The sequence below is a fragment of the Ambystoma mexicanum genome, chromosome 10 (genome assembly GCF_040938575.1).
Source record: "Ambystoma mexicanum isolate Mex_15411 chromosome 10, UKY_AmexF1_1, whole genome shotgun sequence".
Taxonomy (NCBI): Eukaryota; Metazoa; Chordata; class Amphibia; order Caudata; family Ambystomatidae; genus Ambystoma; species Ambystoma mexicanum.
In genome coordinates this window covers 1,509,976,729-1,509,991,590 of record NC_090932.1, presented here as the reverse complement: position 1 = coordinate 1,509,991,590, position 14,862 = coordinate 1,509,976,729, and positions in this window count along the sequence as shown.

Below are 14,862 nucleotides of genomic sequence, written 5' to 3'. Positions count from 1 at the left end.
CGAAAGCCTTGTGGATGATGCAGAGGGTCCTGAATTTGATCCTTGCGGCCACCAGGAGCCAGTGAAGAGAGCTTAGGGCTGGAGAGATACCCAAGTTTAAGGCCAAGGATTATTCTGGATTAGCTGAAGGGGGTGAAGGGAAGAAAGGGGGAGATTGAGGAAGAGGCTGTTGCAGTAGTCCAGCCTAAGGAGGACTAGAGCTCTGGAAACACTGAGATTCTGGGGAAAGGTGAGGAAGAAGAGAATGCGTCTAACGGGATGAAGCTGGTAGTGGCCTTTTTGGCAAGGCCCAAGATTTGAGAGGTAAAGGGGAGAGAGGAGTTGAAGATGATCCCAAGGTTGTTGGCCTCTCAGGAAGGTGAAGTTAGAGGGCCCAAGGAAGGCTTCAAGAGGGTAGGAGGGAAGAAAGGCGCAGGTGTTCCAATGAGCAGGATCTTCGTCTTACTGGCATTAAGACAGTGGTCGATAGCCGCACACCATGCCTGGATAGCGGTCAGACATTCGAGGATGAGAGAGGAGGAAGATGAGGTAGTGGAGGGGAGTTTGAAAGAAAGCTGTGAGTCATCAGCATAGCACTGCAAATGGGGACAGAAGGAGGAGATCAGGTGAGCAAGAGGGGCGAGATAGATATTGAAGTGCAAAGGCAATAGGATACAGCCCTGGCAATAGGATACAGCCCTGGACGACACCAAAGGTGGAGAGAGAAGTTGTTGAGGAGAATGGGCAGGGCTGCAGCTGGGAGGGGCGGTTAGTGAGGAAGGTGGTCAGCCAATCCAGTGCTAATCTTAGACAATCTCTGGTACACGCGCTGAGTAAAAAAGGATGGGCCCAATTCAGACACCCGAGGCCTACTAGGACTAGCACATACCACTGGACATCATGCCTGTGGGCATTGCAGTTTGCCAATTTCCTACCAAAACCACTGAGCTTGCCTTCGCAGGTAAAGTCTTGGTCACTCCAAAGGATTACCAATTGTAAGACATCTAATGTCATCAATGTAATTTTGTGCCCCTGCAAGAAATGTTATTTAAGCAAAACTGAACGATATTTGAATAAATAAGCATTGATCCCGTATTTAAAATAAGGTATTACCTGCACCTTAAATTGCACACTTTTGGGGTTCACAACACAGCCAGGATGATTTAAAATAGCAGATTGTTGAAAAAAATAAACTGAGATATCAGAGTTGGCTCAGTAAATTGGTATTGTTTATTTATGTAGCGTCTATACACCGGCAAGTGTTTCAAAGCGCTCAAGGAGGGTGGGAAACATGGGGTAAAACAACAGTCACTCAGATCCCTTGAAATTTAGAGACGATAATAGTCTGCGCAGGTAGAATAAGTGAATATAATACATTTAACAGTTGCGGCAGCAAATGGGCCTGACAGCGATTCTGCAGTTTAACAAAGTGCAGATAAGGGGCAGGGACAGGGGAGAAACAGATAGACGATCTTCAGGCATTGTGCATTTGGATCGTGCAAGTGCACAGACGGTCACACGGATCGGGAGGTCCAAGTGCACCCAGTCGGTGGAGACTGGTTTAAGTGCAGAGAGACACTCTCATGGGTTGTTTCTCAAGTGCAGCGAGGGTGGGGTGCAGGGCCTTGAGGCAAGTGCGAGAGAGAACTGGCAGGGTTGCCCGGGACCTACGAGACTCTGAGGTACACCAGGCAGCCAGTCAGCAAGCTGTAAGGAATAGGAGGTAAAGAGGAAAAGAGCAGAGAGCTAGGTTAGCAAGGTAGCGGGAGAGAGAAGGAAGAGGAAAAGAGGAAGGTCTGGAGGAGTTTCCTGAACTAAAGAAGATCAGGCCCAAGACTGAGGGCAGCAGGGAGGTTATTCCAGAGGGAGGTACCTGCTGAGGAAAAGGATCTCCCTCCAAATCTCTGCTTGGAGAATCTCAGTCGCAGAAGGTTGAAGGTAGATGAGCGGAGGGCTCATGAGGGACAGAATGTAGGTAGGCAATGTTGCAGGTAGATAGGTCCCAGGCCCCAGAAAGCCTTGTGGACAATGCAGAGGGCCTTGAACTTGATCCTTGCAGCTACGAGGAGCCAGTGAGGGGATTTCAGCGCTGAAGAGATGCGACCCCTGGGCTTAAGGTCAAGGATAAGTCTTGCGGTTCCGTTCTGGATGAGTTGCAGAGGGCGCAGAGCAGAGGCAGGGAGGTTGAGGAAAAGGCTGTTGTAGTAGTCCAGCCACAGGGCTCTGGAGACAGTGAGCGTGAGCCTCTGGGGGGAAAGTGAGGAAAGGTAGAGTACCTCCAAGGAGTTGTAGCCGATAATTAGACTTTTTTAGAGATGTCCGAAATGTGAGAGGAGAAGGAGAGAGTGGAGTTAAAGATGACCCCAAGGTTTTTAGCCTCACAGGTGGGTGCAGGTGCAGGGCCAAGGGAGGCTGGCCAGCCAGAGTGAAAGTGGGAAAGCAGGAGCATGGGTCCCAGTGTGAACAATCTCACTCTTACTGGCATTGAGGCAGAGGTTGTTTGCAGCACACCATGACTGAATAGCTTACAGTCAGATATGAGCGGAGAGGAGGCGGCTGCGACTTAGGGTAGCCTGAAAGATAGTTGCAGGTCATCTGCATAACACTGGAAGTTAGAGGTGAAAGTGGCAATCACACATGCGAAGGCAGCCAGATAAACATTATAGAACCAGGGGGATAGTTTAGATCCCTGGGGAACGCCACAGGTTGAGAGAGCGATAGACGAGAGAAAGGCTCACAGTTCCACCTGGGATGGGCGGTTGGAGAGAAAGGAGTTTAACCACGCCAGAGCCTGACCTGTGATTCCCAGTGTGTCACGGAGACGTGTGATCAGGATGCTGTGGTTAACCATGTCAAAAGCAGAGGAGAGGTCAAGGATAATGAGGACACAGGGGGTATTAGTGTCAAGGTTTGAGAGCAGGTCTTCACAGGTGTTCAGAAGAGCGGTTTCCATGCCTCTGGATGCTCTAAAGCCAGACTGATGGTTGTGGAAGTACCCAATAGATTCAGTGTGGAGGGTCAGCTGAGAGATAGCCAACTTCTCCAGGAGTTTGCCCAGGAAAGGAGTGATCGAGATAGGGTGGTAGTTTGCCAGAATGGAGGGGTCGGCAGAGGGTTTCTTGAGCAGAGGGTGCACAAGTGAGTGCTTCAGAGCAGTTGGGAAAAATCCAGTGGAAAAGGAGAGATTGCAGAGATCATCCAAGGCTGGGGCGAGGGAGTCAATGTATTCCTTAATGGTTTTGGAGGGGCAGGGGTCCACCTGTATGGATGAAGCCTTCATAGACCGGACTTGTCTGGCAACCTCATCGGGGGATATGGGTGAGAGAGAAGAGAGGGGAAGTGGAGGGAGGGCTAAGTAGGTCCGGTGTTGGTGTATGCTGTGGTGTGGAAGGGAGGGAGAAAAGGATGTCTTGGGATTTTGTGATGAAATGTGCAACCAGGGCCCAGCAAAGGTCCTGGGTTGGTGTAACAGAAGAGCCTGCTGCAGGATTGGCCAGTTCCTTACAGACCTTTCAGCCTGACTGCTTGATGCCACAGAGATGCAGGCTTGAATAAATATTCTTTTTGGAGCGGATGCAGAGTCGATATTGCCTTTGAAGGAGACGGTTGGCCAGTTTGCCAGATGGTTCGCCTGACGAATTCCATTTCTGCTCAGCTGCCCTACATTTGCATTTAAGGGCTGCCAGATCGGTGTAATACCAAGAGTTGCAATTTTTGCAAGGATTCAGTTGGACCCTCATGACAGGGGCAAGATTATGAGGAGTGTTGGAGATAGAGAGATTGAGGTTAGCAAGGGCTGTGTCAGGGTGGGAGTCAGCCACAAGAATGGGTGGAGGAGAGTATGAGGACTCAAATGCAGCCACTGTCACTTTTTTCATGTGTCTGGTGACTTTGAAGCCGAGTTGCTGTGCTGGGTGTGCTGCTGTAAGAGGAGAGCTTCAGGTGTGTTGAGAGAAGAGGGTGGTCAGTCGAAGAGAGAGAGGTAGTGAGAGAGATAGAAAGAGAGGGATGTCAGTAGAGATGAGAGCATCTAAAGCGTGGCCTGCGGTGTGCGTGGAACCAGAGGGTAGGATAGAGAGGGAGAGAGAGTCGCATAGGTTGCGGAAAGGTCCTGAGGAGTCAGGAGAGTCCAGATGGATGGTAAGATCACCCATCAGGAGGAGTTGAGAAGAGGAGGAAAGTAGAGAGGAGGCTAGGTCAGCCCATTCCGAGAGGAAGAGGGTGGACTGTCCTGGTGGCCGATAGAAGGTGGCCATAAGTAGAGAAGATTTAGGAGAGAGAGTCTGCAAACTAAGCACTCAAAGGAGGAGTAGGAATGAGTAGGGATGATGGATACGGGTAACCATTCAGGGAACATCAGCAGCACTCCCCCACCTGTCTTCTTTGGCCTGGACGCAGAGAAGATTTTGTAGCCTTCAGGGAGGAGTGTGTCAAAGGTCGGGACGGAGCTATCCTTGAACCATGTCTCAGTGATAGCGAGCACATCAAGATCCATGAGTTCGAGGAGGTTGCAGATGTCAGATGAGTGTTTGACAGTAGAGCGAGTGTTGGTGTGGCAATGTGGAGCAGCTTGCAATCTTTGAAGGTCTTTGAAGGTCTTCCTCGGGGGAGTGGGGCGCAGAGGACAGTGGTCCCCCCAAAGAGTGGCAAGAGGGCCAGAGGGATGTAGAGGATGAGGAGGGCACAGTGGGCACGGGGGCCTGTGCAGAGGAGGAAGTAGACACGGAAGGCAGGGGAGCCTGGCTGGAGAGAGAGGTGAGGTTAGAGAGGCGAGGGAGGAGCCTGTCAAAGAGAAGACGGTTGGGTTGAGGACCCTGACCCATGACGGTTCCACTGAAACAGATTAGACAGTAGACAGTAGATGAAAAGCTACTGAGATGGGAATGATTCTTGATTTGCAATTTGAGATCTAAGGGACTGAATGATCAGATGGAACTGTCAGTGTTGCTATGACTCGATGCATTGATAAGGTATATGGATGCACAGACTGCCTTCTGGATCAAGGCGACACACATTTGTTAATTACTTTTAAGCTGTCCGTTCCCAAATGTTTTTGTTGCTCCAAGTACACAGGGTGCAACAATGTTTGCGCCCAACAATGTTTTGCCCAAGTATGCTGTCACAAACAGAAGCTTTAGTCTTATGGATTTGCTTGTACCTTTTAGTTGTTATTTGTGTACGTTACGTGTTAGGATGTGCCAATATGTTAATCAAGGTTGGTGTCCAGAACGGTCTTCACGTAAGTGATGGTACGGCCGTGCTCACACACAATTGAGTGAAGCATAGCGGATGGTTATATCCACTCTTTGAGGGCAAGGACATTTTATATTAGCATTTTAAGTAGTGAGCAAAGAGAGGTACTCTCCAAATGATATTATAGCGAACTTGCCTCACTATTTTACATATTCAGTCCTTACAATTGCATTGCACACACGCTTAGGAGTGCAGCATGGTTGCTAAATAAACATCATTTATGCTTCTTCCAAAAAATATCAGGTACATTATTCCACCTTTTCTTCTGGATTACCTACGAACCTTTTTGTAATGGGACAACGTTGATCTTTACCCATTACTTTGATAGTAAACATAGCAGAAGACCAAACACACCAATGAGTTCACTCCTGGAGTTTCCAGGTACCGTTTAAGTTAGAGTCGCTGTCCTTTTATTTTTGACACATGGACTTCGTGCATATCATGAGTTCATTCATTGTATGCATGTAGATTCTGGATGGTATTAATGGCCCTGATGAAGACTAGCGAATTTCACGCACTTCGTCAAAACTAGTACCCCAACACCGAAATTATTCTTATTTGTAGCATTCAATTTGATCAAAAATCTGTCTAATGAGGCAATATGTATATCAGCTCAGAAAATTAATCTTGTACTAGTTGGGCTGGTTTTCCACAAAAAACAATTGGTGTTTTGTGAGCTTGTGCATCCATTGAACAGCACTTATTGCACTTTAAAGAAGGTCAGGTATCATTTGTAGTACTTTATCAATCAAACAATGTGTTGTGCTGTTAATTCTGTCTAATGATGTTTAAATAAATAAAATGTTAGGATGAAATGATTTAGTGACATCGCAAAGGATTTTTAAACAGTTGAAATCTGTGTATATGTATTTCATACAGGTTGTTAGTCTACGCTGTTCTGAATTTTTCATTAAAGATATGTGTATATACAATTTCATCATGAATTTAAAATGTATTGAGTTAAAAATGGGTTGTTTCCACGTGGTACAAAACAAGGGCCATCGGCTGTACTAAGAACAATTTGGAAGTAAGCATTGTGCCACGTTAGTTAGAATAATTTCAAGTACTACTTGTTGAAAACTATTTCTTGATTCAATTTTTAATTACGAAGAATGTGATATCCATTGTAAATGCTTCCTGCAATTGTGATTTGCGGGAAGCAGTTAAAATATTTACAAAACAGAATGGAATGGTGAAGCTTTTCGGTTCACTTTTCCACTCTGTTTTGGATACGTTATGACGTACACATAGGGAATCTTTTGTGGAAATGTTAAGAGAACCTTCTAGTGCAATTTCCTGTTTTCTTATGGCTTGGGCTGTCTTTTTCTTTCCTTACTTCAGGATTCACAACTACATACAGTTCACTGGTCTTCAAGCTTCCTTGCTTCAGGATTTACAATCTCTCCCTCAGACGTATTGGCAGTTGGACGTCTCTCCTCACAATTCACTTGCCTCTCAGCTTCCTCGTTTCACTTTGTTGGTTCTTCAGAGCCCTCCTGGATTGGACTCTTTCAATTAGCCAGGTTGCTCGCATCCTTTCCTGACCCTGTTCTCCCTCTGCTCTCATCACAAAGATGAACCTCAGTTGTATAGCTCTGCCTCGCCACTTCTCTCACCCAGCTGTCTCCTCCCATTTTCACCTGAGGTCTGCATATGGGGTGTGTATGTATTTAGGTGATATATAAAGCACTGACATACCTGGGAAGTAATCGAGTGTTATACAGAGGGGACACAACCAGGGGCTTACAGTTAAGGTGTACGAGTAGCACAGGTAGCTGGAATGGGTAAAGGGCAGGAGAGCTCCGCGGCGGGTGTGTGGCGGGGGGTTACGGACTAGCATAGTTGAGTGGGGTGACCAGCAATTTGCAAGCTGTTCTTTGAAGAGCACGATCAGCAGGTCCTTCCTGCAGTTTAGAATGGAGGGGCAGTCTTATCTGCATTAGTAACTTGTTCCAGAGACAGGGTGAATTGCAGGAAAAGGCAGACATCTCAGTTTCCCTTCTTGCAGTTCTTAGTGTCCAGTGTTGGGATGTTGCTGCTTCTGATAGCATGTTGGCCTCTGGAGTTGGCGAGTTTCTTGGCCAGGTAGAGCCATATTTTAGTAGTGACTGCTTTGTAGGGGTCTTGAACATGAGGCATGCTTGAAGGGGTAGCATGTGCAGTTCCTTGAGGATGGGGGGTGTTTGAATGTACTTAGTCCTCTTAGTCCCGTGAGGCAGCATGCTGTAATGTGCTGGGTAGCTTTCAGAGGACCCAAGGTGGCATCCGGTACTCCGTGGCATCTGGTACTCCTGCAAGTAGGGCGTTGGCTCTCTCCAGTTGGTAGATGACAAGAGCTTGAGGATGAATGTTTTGACCTTGCGGAGAAGCAGTGCCCTTTGTGTCTTCTTGGTGATGTTTGTTTTGAATGAGTGTTCACAGGCGATGGTAATGCAGCAAGATTTTGCACTGGGAGGGGCTCATGTTGGTCAGTGGTGTAACGTGTTTGAAAGGCATAAAAGCCTTTTAATCACCCCACTGCACATTTCAATCCATTTGTATGGCAGAGAGAGGGGAGGAACACAACTTGCATTTCCATTGCCTCCCTTCCTCCTCCACCATACAAATGCTCCTTTTGGGTAAAGTCCAGGGACGTCATTTCACCAAAATGCCCGGGGTAGCGGACGTGACATCACAGTGCCACACCCCCAAGAGTGACATCACAGGAAGTGATGTCATTTAACCCCACCCTGAAGTGCCATTACAGGAAGTGATGCGACATCACAGAAGTGATGGAACACGACCTTTCACCCCTTGAAAAAACAGGAGCATCACATAGCATTGCTCCTAAGTACACTACTAAATATATGGTTACGAAATCACTGTAATGTGATACACATTTCATACAAGAATGGATGACCATGTGTAGCATTAATATCTGTGTGTATAGGCCCATATTACCAAATTACTATGAATGTAAGCAGACGTCCAACGCCAAATGAGAATGATGTGTTATTATATAGCACTTACGCTTAAGCGCTTTATATAGAGCAAATATACATACTACAGCATCAAACCTGTGTTGGTACCCATTCATCAACCTCAGAAGGATGTAAGGCTGAGCTGGCCTTGCTGGGATTTGAACCTGTAACCTGCAGATCACACCCACATTGCAGCAGCAAGTGCTCAACCCACTGAGCTATCTTACGAGCTATAGTAACATGAGCAATTACATGTCTGAATGTTCTCAAAGGCAAAAAGCAAATTACACTCTAGTGTACACCATTACACTGGTAACCGAGATTTAACAGCAGGCCAGTTCATCTGCAGGTCTGGAGCAAAGTTGGCCACATGTCAAGCTTGCGTGGATCTACTCTTTAGGCTTCAGATGTTGAAAAATACATATCCTTGGGAGGATTCATAACTGTATTAACGAATTTAGAGTAGCCTGGGGAAAGCAGCGCACTCATACAGCATCCCGTACTCTGGGCACCCATTACCTCCTACATGCAAACAAACATCCTGAACAGCATGCCAGCTCCGACTGTTCCCCCGGGTAATGCCACGCTCACCCTGTGTCTGCATTGCGCGCACACACAGAGCAGCCCATCATGCCAGGCCAATGCTGAATCTTGGCTCCTGAGCAATGCCACTGTTGACCTGTGTCTGCCTTGCACACACACAGAGCCACCCCGCATGCCAGGCCAATAAAGAGTCGGGACAGGCTCCTGAGCGAATCCACGATCGGCCTGTGCCTAACTGACACAGACCTGTCCTCTCAGCATACCAATCCAATGCAGAGGTCTGCATTCCTGGGTGATACCAGGATTGGCCTTTGTTTGCCAATGTTCAGATCTGTACTCCTGGGCGATGCTGATGCCATGGCTGGGCAGGTCTGCAGACCCATGCACAGGTTATGCAGCGTGTGTGCATTGCCTAAAGATATTTTCGCACATGGTCAGCATTTACAATGAAAAATGCACATTGGCACTCTTCGAGATTTTAGCAAAGGGTGTTAAATGGAAATGTTTAAAACCATGAGTAAGCACAATAAGACGTAATACAAAGTCTGGGTATTTCCGGGAATGTACCCCCCCTAATTCTGTAAAAGAACATGCAGTGACATTGCTGTAATAAACAGCATGGCTATTCTGTAACAGCTGCGTGCAAAGTCCTGCAAATAAAAAGGGGATGGAACGCTTCGAAACGTGCGCAAACATTTCTGTGAACATATTGCCTTTTTATAATAAGTGCACAAGCGAATTACACTACACACAGGAACTTGTAAACTGTTCACCCAACTCTGGAACAAGTAGGTATGGATTTGAAAACGAGGATAATGGTTTCTAAAACGTGCCCATAATTTTTTGCGAAAAGCATAGAATTCGGAAAGCAGTAGACATCAGCCAAAGCACCACATAATGGCAGAAAACAAGAGCATGCAGCTGTATTAACAGTGCTTGTGGGCAATGGTAAACAGGGCACACCCAGGTTTCAGTAATCCACAGACTTGTGTAAAAAGTGCACCAACAATTTCTGTAATCTGGGTTCCAGGGATGGCACCACTTTGCACATTACAAGAGGAGCTTGCTAGGGGCAGGCAGTTTTTCTCCGAGAGGAAATAACTAGTTATTTGCCAAACAGTTCTGTGCATGGGCCCGCTCTCAAGCATACGAGAGTAGAGGTCGCCAACAGAGCCCTTCACAAAAAATAAACACAAAATCAACATTGAGAAGGACCTGCCCCTCCCAGGTGCATGTCACTCTACACGTTAGCCTACACCACCATTTCAGATTCTTGTACTCTGAAGCAAAGGCCAACCAAGCACATAGCACCAACTGAAATGGTTCTGTGTAATGCAGATCGATGGACACCACTAAAGACATAGCTGTAAAGCAATTAGTTCTTCTCTCCTGCGAGATGCTCTCCACAGAGCCAGACTGTTGAGCAGAATGCCAATCAGCACCTAAATGGAGAGGAGATTGTTAGATAAACAATTCATTGGTCAAGGAGGGTCAATAACACAACTTAAGCGCCATAGGTTGCTGAATCTTTTTGCAAAATGAAAACCCTACCTTGCTGTGATTTAACAGTCTCCGTCACCTGCACGCACCCGAGCTGCTGCGGTCTGCTCTCAGAGATCTGCCCCTCAGCCCCGCCCGATCTCTGGATGAGCTCAGCTCAAGATTAAGAAGGATACATTTACAATCACAGACACGGAGGCCGTTGCCGCTCCCGCTGCAGCCCAGGCATGGCAGCAGGCAATACAGATTTTCCACACATTCGTTACAGAAAGTCATGATTCTATTAAAGACTCGGAGGCGAAAGATTATGCTCTCACTTCTCTTTACTAACTCGAGCAGCAACCATATAAACAAAATAAACATGGAAAACCAATAAAACTACAAAGTCCAACGAAACCCAGTAATTTTGTAGTTCGTTTTCCATAGGGTAAGCAAAACCATGTGATCCATTCTTCCAATCGGTGTCACTTCTCCCTTATAACATCCCATAACTCTGAAGTCCTTCCTCTTTCTTTCGCTGCACCGACAAACTCGCGCCCCAACCGGTAGGCGACTTGCTTCAGCCAAACTTTTCAAACTGTCGTTTTCTGTTCCGCTCCTGAAACAAACGTAAATCGTTAGAAATTCCTTCATAGACGGGTGGGCAATCGCATAGCAATACCATAACAAATCAAGACAAAATTGCATATTTCCAACAAATTGCATTATTACAGCATGATAAAACTACATATACCCTAGCGATTGAAATTGGGTGGAATAATCTTTCGCCTCCGAGTCTTTAATAGAATCATGACTTTCTGTAACGAATGTGTGGAAAATCTGTATTCTATGTCAAGACTCGGAGGCTCAGATTATGCTCGTTTAAAGCTTACCTACCACCAACGATGCTACTCGCTCCACTGGTCTAAAATAGAAACTCTTAAAGGTCTCCTCATTAGACCAGTCTGCCGCCTTTAGGACATCTTCCAAACGAGCCCCTGCCAAAAAGGCGGACGATGCCATTGCACCCCGTGTAGAGTGTGCCTCGAACTGTTGTACGTCTATTCCTGCCTCGGCCATGCACCACTTCACCCATCTAGCTAAGGTGGCTGATGCTACTGCTCTAAAAGGTTTCCTAATTGCTATTAGTAGCTGGTTCACACCCGCGGGCCTCACTTCATTTGCTTTCCGCTCGTACGCTTTCAAACACCTAACTGGGCACAGCTTAGGCTTGTCTGGGAAGGCCATGTATTCTACAGACTTAATATTCGTTTTAGTTCTCCTTGTTATAAAAAATATTACCCCTGAAGGGGAAAAAGACTTTCTGTTTGTTTCTAACGCTCTCACGTCCGAGACTCTTTTACAGGAAATAAGACACAGAAGGGTAGTCAACTTAGCCCATAGTGCTTTCCGGGACAAGAATTCATTGTCCGGCCAACTCTGAAACATTCTTAAAACTATACTCACATCCCACAAACGAGTATACTTGGGAGCTGGGGGTTTCATACACCTAATGCCTTTCAGAAGCCTACATACCAAGGGATGCTCCCCTACCGGCTTGTTGTCTATGTACGCATGGCCTGCTGAAATCGCCGACCTATAATTATTAATGGTCCTGTAGGCCTTTGCCTGCGCTGCCAAAAAATTCACTATGTGTATCACATCTGTATATACGGGATCAACCTGTCTCTCCAGACACCAATTACTCCATCTATGCCATGCCACTCTATATGCCTTGTCTGTCGATGGAGCCCAAGATTTTCTGATGAATTCCTGAGCTGTGCCTGAAAGTCCTGGCTTAGACCAGTTCTCCCTGAAATCGCCCAAGCCAGAAGACTTAGATTCCCTGACCTGACTAACGGGTGAATCTCTCCTGCCGGATTCAGCAGGATATCCTCCCTGGCCGGCAGCCGAATAGGGGCTTCGAACGACAGTTCCAGAAGGTCCGGGAACCAAGCTTGGCCTCTCCAGTCTGGTGTTATCAGAATCACTGTTGCTAACTGACGTCTGACCTGTGCCACTGTGCGTGCTATCAAGGAGAATGGGGGAAACCGGTATACCCTTGCTGGTCCCCAGACCTGGAGAAAGGCGTCCGTTGCTGTCGCTTCCGGATCCGGTCTCCAACTGTACAATCTGGGAAGCTTCCTGTTCAACCTGGAAGCAAAGAGATCCGTCTGACAGGGACCTCTGCGGCGCATTAATTCCTGGAAGACTGAGTCGTCCAGCTGCCAGTCGCTGGAGTCCTTCAGGTGTCTTGAGTTCCAATCTGCTATCAGATTGAGCTCCCCCGGTAAATGTTCTGCTCTCACGCTTATCCCCTTTTGGAGACAGGTCTGCCAAAACTCCTTGGCCATCTCCGTCAGCTTCTGTGACCTTGTTCCGCCCAGTCGATTGATATATCTGACTGCCGAAACGTTGTCCATTTTCAAAAGAATGGACGATTTCGCCGCTTTCTGTGTCCAGCACCCAATCACGAAGGAACCCGCTAGAAGTTCCAGGCAATTGATGTGGAGACCCAGTTCCTCTCTCGACCATCTCCCCCCTGTCGACTGGTCTCCGCATCTGGCTCCCCATCCCCAGCGGCTGGCGTCGGACTCTATCACTAGGTCCGGGGATGAGCCAAATATCGCCCTGCCGTTCCAGGCTTCCATGTGGCAGAACCACCATTCTAGTTCCAGTCTCGCTTCTTGTGATAGTTTCACTTTCTGTTCGTAAGAAAACCCTTTCCTGAGATGGCTGATCTTCAACCTCTGTAGCGCCCTGTAATGCAGAGGGCCTGGAAATATCGCCTGTATCGATGATGACAGACGTCCTATAAGTCTCGCTATTTCCCTCAGAGAAACTTCCTGTTTCGCCAACATGATCTTGATTTCCCTTTTGACTGAATTTACTTTGGTTAGGGGTAATCTGAGAGTGCCCTGTGTTGTCTCTAAGTTGAACCCCAGAAATTCCAGATCCTGAGTTGGCTCTAGCTGTGACTTCTCCCAATTTATCAGGAACCCCAGCTGTTGTAATAACCCCGTGGTTAACAGGACCTGTCGAACTAGAACCTCTCTGTCCTGGCACATTAGACATATGTCGTCCAGGTAAATAATTAACCTGATCCCCTGTTCTCTCAGGCGTGTCACTATAGGTTTCAAGAGCTTGGTGAAACACCATGGCGCCGACGCTAGCCCGAAGGGAAGACATTTGAATTCCCACTTCTGTCCCTTCCAAAGGAACTGAAGAAGTTTTGTCTGCTCTGGCCAGATAGGAATCGTTAGATACGCATCCCTGAGGTCTATCCTTGCTAGCCAGTCTCCCTGTTGGAGAACATCCCTTAGAAGATGGATGCCTTCCATTTTGAAATGCCTGTACACTAGAAAGAAATTTAAACCCCTCAGGTTTATCACTGGTCTGACCTTGTGTCTTTTCTTGACTAAAAACAGATTGCTTATAAAACCCCCTGGTCCCTCTGAGGCTGGACCGATTGCATTCTTTGCCCTTAGCAGATCCACCTCCTTGTCTAGCAGGACCTCGTCTTCTCTGCTGAAATTTATCTTTCTTGGCCGTACTACTTGATATGGCTCCCGCCAGAATTCTAACAGAAACCCTCTTACGGTCTGTCTTATCCAGGCGTCTGAAGACAACTCTTCCCATATTTCTACATATCGTTTCACTCTCCCCCCTACTGGAGGAATACTTGCATTTGACCTTGCTAGCACTTTCACATCTCTCACCTGGGGGACTCTGGTGATGTTGCCTTCCGTTGTTCCTCCAACCCCTGCCCCTGCCTCTTCCCCTAGAAGGGAAGAAGGGGTTGGACCTTCGGTCTTCTTGCCTCCAATTTCTGTCCTTGTAGGAGCCTCTGTACTGGCCACGGCTGGACGAGCGGCCCCTTCCTCCTCCAGCCTTGTCGAAAACTCTTCGACCGAAAATCTTCTTCAGGGAAGATTGGGCCCTGTCCATCGATACATAAGTACTGGCGAATTTCGCCATGTCCTTGATAAACAAATCCCCGAAGAGCTTGCCCTTCGCGGCTGTGGCCTGCTCGGAGGTCGCCATCTCCCCTAATCTGGAGTCCAGTTTCATTAGGATCGACCTTCTCCTTTCGGTCGCCAACGCTGTATTTGCGTTACCGAGCAGGAAGATAATTCTCTGAGCCCAGCCAGATATAATCCCCGGATCCATGGGCTCCTTCTTGGCCTTTGCCTCCTCGGCCAGTTGCCAGATCTTGGTGACCGGCCCTAGCATATCCAGCACCTTGTCCTGACAGGACCGCCAGGATCTGTCGATGCCCCTCTTTACGTCCCTGCCGTACCGGCCCAGGAACGTCAAGATCCTCTCGTCGATCTCCGGGGTCTCCGCTACTCCGTCAGGGACCCTTGGTCTTGGGCATTCGGATTTCAGTTTGGACCTGGCCTGTTTGCTTAGCGGTGCCCGCAGGCGCGATTTTCTCCGGCGGGTCCCATTCATTGGACCTGGGGTGGATAAGATCATCGGGATCGAACTCCCCCTTGAGTAGATCCTCTTCTTCCCTCCTGCCTTTTTTCTTAGGATGGCTTTCCTCCTCCTCCGGGGAGGTTTGGTCTTCTGAGGAGGTGTAAAATTCGGACCTCGAGCTGCTCCTACAGTAGTCGTCGTCCGACTCGCTCGAGCTAGAGACCTT